The sequence below is a fragment of the Simochromis diagramma genome, unplaced genomic scaffold (assembly GCF_900408965.1).
Source record: "Simochromis diagramma unplaced genomic scaffold, fSimDia1.1 OVJJ01000682.1, whole genome shotgun sequence".
Classification (NCBI taxonomy): Eukaryota; Metazoa; Chordata; class Actinopteri; order Cichliformes; family Cichlidae; genus Simochromis; species Simochromis diagramma.
In genome coordinates, this window is record NW_024387359.1 from 2,306,299 (window position 1) to 2,314,991 (window position 8,693).

The window sequence follows — 8,693 nt, forward strand, 5'->3', positions numbered from 1 at the left end:
GTTTTCTTTTGCTGTTGCTTTTGCGTCTGCATTTCAGTGTTTTTGCACTTCAAGTTGTTAGAAAGTTCTTTCAGCTCTGTGTTTTTTCTCAGGATTTCATTGTTCCTACTCTGCATCTCTGAACATTGTTTTTCCAGCTTTTTCCTTTTCACCTTCCTGGTTAGTTGTTTTGTACTTCATTTCATTTTTCCTCTCAAAGTCCTGGAGAATAAGTTTTTCTTCTTTCTTTCTCTTTGTCTTGAAGCAACTCTTCATTATTTGCAGCACTCTGCATTTTGTCTCCATGTCTTGGAGTTTGCACTGCATGTCTTTCTGTTTCATGTCCTGTTCTTCCTTCTCATGAAGAATTTCTTTATTTTTTTTCCAGCGCTTCATCAGCTTTCCTTGGAGCTCCTGATTCTTCTTTTCCATTTCTTGGAGGCTTTTTCATATGGATCAGGTTGGGGGTTGAACCGTGAGTCAGAGAGAATGTCATTTTGCCCACACTGGCTTTGTGTGAAGACGCACTGATTTTCTCGCTAATGACTGTCTCACGCTGAGGTCGAGCGTTTGCAAGTCTGATTTTGATTTTTTTTTTTTTTTTTGGATTAAACAAAAAAACTTTTTATTGTGGTTTAACACATTTTCCCACACATACACACAGGTCCCCCAAAACAGCTGTCTAAAAAGGTGCCATTTTTTGTCTAAAGAGTAAACTTTGTGGCTTAAAATGACAACAGCACATCATTATGAATTATTCCATAGTTTTAATTTCTATCTCAAACATCCCCTAAAAGAAAATGGATAAACAGTCTGGACACGGTGAGACAGAACATTGATTGAGGGTCGTCTCTAAAAATAAAGGAAATGTAACACACTGTAAAATGTAATATTGTGTTTAATTAAAAATATTAAATAGGCTGAACTCAATTTTTATCAATTTGTTATTAGAACTCGATTTAAATAAGTTACCAGTACTTTTATGCAAAATGCTGATAAACTCAATTTATTTGAGTTGTCTTAACTTAGAAAAACTAAGTAAGCTGGAAGTTTTGCTTCTCAGGGCGGAAGGATGAAAGATGTGTTTTGAAAATGCCACGTGACTACCGTCCTCCTTCCTCTCGGATCAGTCTGCATTAGTGATGGGATTTCCGGCTCTTTTTAGAGAACAGGCTCTTTCGGTTCGGCTCACTAAAAAGAGCCGTTCTCTTTCGGCTCCGAACCGGCTCTTCAGGTTGTTTTGTTGCTGTAATTAATTTATTATTAACAATAATAAAAAAATATGCACAAAAGGAATTACTAATGTAAAAAAAAAGTGGTTTTATTTATATATGTTTATATATAAATATATGCGGTGGCCCCTAGAGACAAAACACGTACAAACTCCAAAAACCACATACAAAGTCCAAAACACATTTCTAGCATGGACTGAACTTCCAAAACAGAGCTACCTAGATCACTTAAATTACACAATTGAAAGCATAAAAGCATATGTGTATTGTTTGTGTATTTATACACAAGCATTCATATATAGTCAAATAATAATAATAAAAAAAAAAGTTCATTTACCTGTTACTACCACACACCAAATCCGGTCGTTGGTACTTGCTGGCTTGTGTAGCCACTAGGTAACAAAAGTTCAACACTGCCCCTAGCATCCTGGAGCACTTCTGTTGTCTTTTGTACGTGTTTTGAGTTTTTATGTGTTTTTACATGTTTTGGAGTTTTTACGTGTTTTGGAGTTTGTACGTGTTACGAGTTTGGAGTTTTTACATGTTTTGGAGTTTGTACGTGTTTTGGAGTTTGTACGTGCTTCAGCGTTTGTATGTGATTTGAAGTTTGTATGTGCTTTGTCTCTAGGGGCCACCGTAAATATACTTTTATTTATTCACTCCACATAAAATGTAATAAATAAATCATATAATACAAAAACCAACTATTCACATTTCAACTTTTAACTATTTAAATTTTCAGCTTTTTCCTTTTACAGATTTAAAGTGAAACAACACAAAACACTGCAAACCACAACACAATTAAATATAAATTATAATATGAAAACAAAAAGAACATGCATATTCTCTGTCATATAGACCTGCATGAATAAACTTTCTGAATCCTTTATCATCTGCAACTGAAAATAGTTGTGGATGATTACTATACCTTTCTAATGTGACGTTGTTGTCCCTGGCTCTCTGTCTCTCCCTCCTTCTCTGTTCTTGTGCTACTGAGCGTACTGAGCCCAGCGTAAAGCACAAGGCTCGTGTGTGGAGTGAAGCGGGAAAAAAGTGTGAGAGAGAGAGGGTGAGAGAAAAGAAAAAAAAACCCACGGCTCGCGATAAGGAGCCGGCTCCCGTCGTTCACCTCAAAGAGTCGGCTCTAAGAGCCATTTCGTTCGCGACCGACCCATCACCAGTCCGCATGTTCATGGTGCCAGCATTTGTTATGGAATATGTTGAGCAAACCTGGAAAAGCGTCAGCTCAAGAGATTATTGTCTCTCTCTCTCTCTCTCTACATATATATATATATATATATATATATATATATATATATATATCATATTTAACCTGAGTAGCAAAAGAGTGCAGGGGGGTTGAAAAGAATACGCCAGGAGTTAGCTGTGCTCCCGGACTCTATCGAGCCTTGACCTCCCGGTCAGCTATCGCGCTGGTGGATAACAGAGCTCTCCGAAAACCTGGAAGCACTTTTGCAAATATGTGATATTTTGATAAATTAAGTAGATATTTGAGGATTACATGGCTACATTCTGGGTCACAAAATAAACTTTTAAGATATTTTCAGGCGAGAATGTAGCTGTGTAAAGTTCAAGTAGGCCTATCTGTTCGATTTATCAAGACATCACATATTTGCAAAAATGCTCCGACGTTTTTGGAGATGTCCATTTTTTTCATGCTTTGTAGCAGCTTTTGAACATCTGTGGCATCTATTAATGTCAAATCTAGCCTTTATTTAACAACATAAGCAATCTCTATGTTACAATAATTGCACAGCCATTAAGGATCAAATCAGTTTCTGAAAAATGTTCTGTTTTTTCTCCATCTGCTTGCTTCTTACTGTCTTTGAGGCTCGGGACCAGCACTCCTGCTGTTGGACAGAAAGACATCAACTCAGTGGTAAGTATTTTGGTTTTCCAATATATTAGCAACTGTCAGTGACATTTATATTAATCAGGCTGAACTTTAATCATACTTTAGATCAGCCTGTTTTACTTATTGTTTTATTTGTGCTTTGGTTTGGGGAAGTTGTTTTTTTACTGATCTTTTCCTGTCTTCTGTTATTAGACTTGAGATATGACTGCACTAGGCTGTTGCTGGTGACTCCAGTTAATTCTACAAGACATGCTGTGTAAGTAAACAAACAACAACAGTTTGGTCTGTATTTCTTGAAAGATCACATCCCCCAAACTTAGTTTAGAGGGTCTACACTGTATATAGTGAAGTCTACAAGTTTTCTAACAGCAAAATTTGTTTTGTTCCCAAATCATTTTGCACATCATTAGAATGAAAGTTATTGGCCATGTTTGCATAGCCCTTTTTAAAATGATGCTTTCATGACATTATTGTGTGTCGGGTGGTGGTCACGGTTATCCAGAATGACAATTGGGACATTGAATGTCACCTCTCCGGTGTGTAAATTGGAGTCTGTTTTATACCAAATGCAGAAAAAAATGTTTTAAGAAAGAAATTAAGTTCATGTTCCAAAAAATATGATTGTTTGCTTGCAGGACACCAGGAGAGATGAGTCCTCCGTCACAGATGGTGTGGTCAGTGAAGATGCAGGTTCAAGCTCATTGCATCTCCAACCCACATCCACTGCCACTGTACTTAAGGGAAGTTAAAGACTTTCTTCTGCACCTACATTTGGATCACCTCGATCCATGATAGTCATTCAGGCAGTAATGCCTGGACTGGAAACAAGCCATCCTTAAAATATTACAACATTCCAGCTCATGTGTTGGAATGCAAAACAAATGTGTTGTTTAAATCAGAGACTGCATTTGTGACAGAACAATAAATATTTTATTTTGATTATATAAGTAAGTACAAAACAAACTTGTGGTAGGCCTAAACTTATTTTCAGAATAATTACATCTGAGACTTTGTTTCATTGTAAGATTATAACAGTGATGGCAATATAACTGTTTGTTGTTCAGCAGAACAGTGTCCAGTATGTTGGCTGTTATACTTTGTTGTGTTTGAAAATAAAAGTTGGGCTCATTTTACCATCATTACAAAAAGTGTTGTTAATTATTTTTAATCATATTCAGGTTACCACAAATTGTTTTTTCATTTAGTTGAACTTGAAATGTTTGTCAGTAAGTAAACAATTAGTATTGTACAGTCAGAAATATCAAGTTATTCTTAATACTGCAGACTTGCACTGTATAAGTCGTCCTAACAGTCATCTTAAGTAAGCTTTACTTAGTTTTTTTGAGGCAACGAGTTTCCTTAATTTTTTTGAGTTCTGGGAACTAACAAGGCTGTACAGTGTACTCAAAATGAGTAAGTTGCCCTAACTTTTTCATCTTACGTAAACTTGATCCAATTTTCTTGAGTTCTGGGAACAAATAAGCTTGTACAGAGTACTCAAAATAAATAAGTTGTCCTAATTTAGTCATTTTTAGCTAAGCTTTACTCAATTTTTTTGAGGCAACGAGTTTCCTCAATTTTTTCGAGTTCTGGGAACTAATTAGATTGTTAAATTTAAAGAAAAGAAAAGAATAAGGATAAACGTTTTATTGTTTTTGATTTAATAATAGTGGATGTGGAGGTTAATATAACTTTATAAAACACAGAAAAAGTGGTTGATACAAAACTAAAAACAAAAACTGAAATGTTCTCTGCATTTAAAAATCTCATTACACTAAACAGTGGTGCACTTTCATATACCTGCATTTATGAGAAAGGATTACAAAGTAGACTAGTCTTGTGTTGTGGACACACAGCACAAGCAGCATCACATTAAAGCTGACTATTTATGCTCAATAGACTTTTAAAAGGCAATAAATTAGATTAAAAATAAAAAGCTAACTTAAAAAAAGTGTGACAAAATTAATCCACAATGGATCTTTAAACAACATACATACCACATTTAGGTTTTATTCTGAACCTTTTTCGTTATGTTACTATAATACAGCATAATTATTTGTGTATTTATATATTTAAGCTCTACAAAATATTAAGTATCTTAAACTTAGTGGCACAGAGTACAAAGTAAAATTTTTGCATCCAAAATATAGTGAAGTATAATCAAAATCCATATTAATAGGCTTTATGTGAAGCAATCAGTTTCAGATAGACATAAACACAGGCAGGATTCACACCAGCTATAGAAAGCTGGCACGTTTAAGCCAATATTAGCTATCTACGTCACAAAAATAAAACAGTCTATGGATAAGACAGGAAGTTGTAACGAAGTTACTAGGCTAAAATATCACCATCTGCATTCAAATTTTCAATGCCATGATGTGCAATAAAAATAACATGAAGAAAATATCTTTATTATACCTTTTCCTTTTCCAGGGAAATAACAGTTTAGGTTATTTTACATTATATTCCAAACTTGGTCCAGTCATGCATTGCTTTGCTAAGAATAATCACATACGATCTCATAAATATGAGATGGATGTCCATGTGGCCAGGGTCACTGGGTAAAGTTAGAAAGTTCTCACAAAGGCAATGAGTCATGGGTGTCCTCAAAAGCTGAAGGGTGTATTCATGCTAGAAATGGAATAGATACGTGATCTATGTGCACAAGTAGCAGCTGGGCTATTCAGACCAGAAGTGAAATTTCTACATGGTCTAGTAGTCAGTTCACAATAACCCAAGGAGTCTGTATTTCCAGTGGCCTTCCGCAGTTGAGGCAACATCCTCCCATACCATTTTTCTCTCATTTGTCTTTGCAGTTTCCAAGAACCAGTTTCCAATCTTCTATTTAGCCGTTTTACAGTTGACAGAAAAAATACACAAAGAATAAATTGGATGTATTATTTTGAAAACGACTGGTTAAAATGACAGGTATTTTGAATTGTTTTATGTCACAAAGAGCAGTATACATGGAAATGTTGACTGTTGACTCATTTAGTAACAATGTCAACCTTTCAAAGAGCTGCACAAATATTGCTGTGGGAGGTTTGCAAAAAAAGAAAAGAACTGGGACATATGGTTGGAGAGCGCTTGTGCAAAAACATAAAGTAGATGGGAGAAAGATAAATGAGACAAATGTTGCAAGGGGGTTTTGTTGCATGTCATCATCTTTCCAAGTAGAGCTGCACTATGCTGAGGATCCCTCTTTATTAAAAAAAAAAAAGAATGAGGCCGGTGAACTGTGAAGGGACTCTGGAGATTCCTGCAAGACGGCTTTCCCTCCCACTCCTGCATGCCTCACACATCAATAAACCATTGTATGACTCACAGCTGGGAAGTCCTCGGGTGTTGAATCTGGCTGTGACTGTATATCTTTACTTCAGCACTTTCTTCAGCTGAAAGGTTAAATGCAGGAACACATAGACTCCCTTAACAAACTGCTATTAGTTGTAAAAGCTAAGAATGTAGCCCTATTAGTTTCCATCTGGGTTGGGGAAATCCATTAGGACTCCTCTTACAGTATTTAGTGTGTAGATAATGTGCTCCAGAACCCACTGCAGCCATTACTGTCCCAGTATAATCATCCACGCCTTTAGCTTCATAATCACACAAATGAGCACACTATCAGGTGATTGGATGGTGTGTGTGTGTGGGGGGGGGGGGGGATTACAACCAAGAGGTCTTTTAAATGTAGGAAAGTCTAAAAGGTTTAAGTTAGGACAGCTGCAACCAGCCATACAATTTCAGCAGTGCTCCAAATCATTATCCACTTAACCATTTCATATCTGACCTCACACAAAAAAAATCAACATTTTATCCATTTAGTCCTGGATTCAAGTCTGATTTTTGAAGAGAGAGTCTATTTAAATAGCAAACAAATGCTGCCCACAATATTTCATGACTAATGCTTCGACTGCCAACTGTTTAGAGAGGGTCATAGAAAAAAATCCATGCTACAGAAGCAGCAAGAAGGCAGAGGCCTTTTTGTGTGGAGCTTGCATGTTCTCTCTGTGTCTGTGTCCAAACCTTTGCCTGTTAGGTTAACTGGTCATTTTAAATTGGACATCTCTTTTTTTAGCTCTGTGACTATAGACTGTTGACCTGTCCAGCATGTACCAGTTCCAGTAATCGCAGGGTCTACTATCACCCTGCAACTACTGGCATAGGCTGCTAGTAAGTAATCAGAAGAAAAGTGGGGAAAATAGCTGGTTTGGATGAACTAAGAGTGACGTGGGAGGGAGCTACATGTAATGGAGACCGTATGAAACAGGTGTGTGGATGAGTAGTGTTGGTTAGAAGTCAGTGTCTTGCTCTATATAACTACAAAGTGAGCAGGACTATTTGAAATTGCTGGTTCTATTAGCATTCCAGCAACTTTATCAGCATCCAAATGAGCTTGACAGAGCATTTTAACATCTTTTTTTTTTTTTTTTTGCCTTGAGTCATCTCTTTTAATATATGAAAACTTTCTATGGTGATGTGAGTGATCTCCTCCAGGATGACAATACCTCCTTCAGCAGGACTTCTTTGAATTATTTGATGAGCACAAAAATGATGTGAATCATACAATCTTGTGAAAAAGGTTTTACATGTGCAAAGTTGCATGTGATCAAATCATAAGACTTCGGGAATAATGTCTTTTGGATAGATGAGACCAATGTAGAGACAATGCACATATTACACACAACCGCTTTGGGTGGTGATTTGAGCTTGTTTTACACACCGGACATCTTGCAGTCAGAATGAACAACAAAGTCCTCTGTATGCTAAAGTATTCTAAATTCTTCCACAAATATGTGAGAGATGGATAAAGTTCTAAAATTATTGCTTGAAGTTACTTAAGGTGGTCCTATTAGCTATTGAATCACTGGATGAACATAACCCTGAGAAAAACATTTTTTTGCACATCACTATGTGCCAAGGCGTTCACAGTCACTAAATCTAAAAACTGAATGAAGAACTACTAGGGTCTGGGACTCTGATTTTCCTTTGATTTGTTACCCAATTTAAGTGTTTTAAAATGGAGGAGATGAAGTGTTTTTACCAGGCTGGGTTCAAACATTCCTTGGATACTCACTGTATGATTGTTACTATTACTCTTCATCTATGGTGCAAACAATAACTGTATTTACAGATTCATGTCTATGCTGTTAACAATCTTGCACAGTGTTGTGAAGCTGTCGACTGGTTCCCTTTGGGCTATTTGCCTCGGTCTTTTATGTTATTTAAACCTGAAACTATCTCTCTGTGCACTGAATAACAGCCTGCAGATCACAGTATTTTTAGACTACTTGGTAAACACAGCACAGAGTAAGAAACTATTAAATAATGCTCAGATACTCCATATAAAATTGCAGTGTTGAGATAATATGGTTCTTTATTGCTCTTCTTTTTTTCCTTTTTTCTGACTGAACTAAATATCTCTAAAGGCAGACTTCATATTCAGCAGCTCCACCTCAGATGCCTCTTTCTCATAAGCTATCAACAGCCTTTTGAAGGTTAAGAAGCATCTTCAGTATACACTCATGTAAACGATTTAGCAGATATTCAGACTGAATATGGGTGGGGTGGAATTTTCAGGCAACTTTCTTTTAGTCAGTTAGTCAGCA

At 36.4% G+C, this 8,693-nt stretch overlaps 1 long non-coding RNA gene across 1 annotated transcript; it reads left to right on the forward strand.

Annotated features, from left to right (window-relative positions):
- The first annotated feature begins 2,322 nt into the window (after positions 1 to 2,322).
- LOC120718732 lies at positions 2,323 to 3,759 on the forward strand. Its single transcript, XR_005692549.1, has 3 exons — positions 2,323 to 3,111; positions 3,280 to 3,343; positions 3,723 to 3,759. It is a non-coding gene; the product is annotated as an uncharacterized LOC120718732 (long non-coding RNA).
- The last annotated feature ends 4,934 nt before the right edge of the window (positions 3,760 to 8,693 follow it).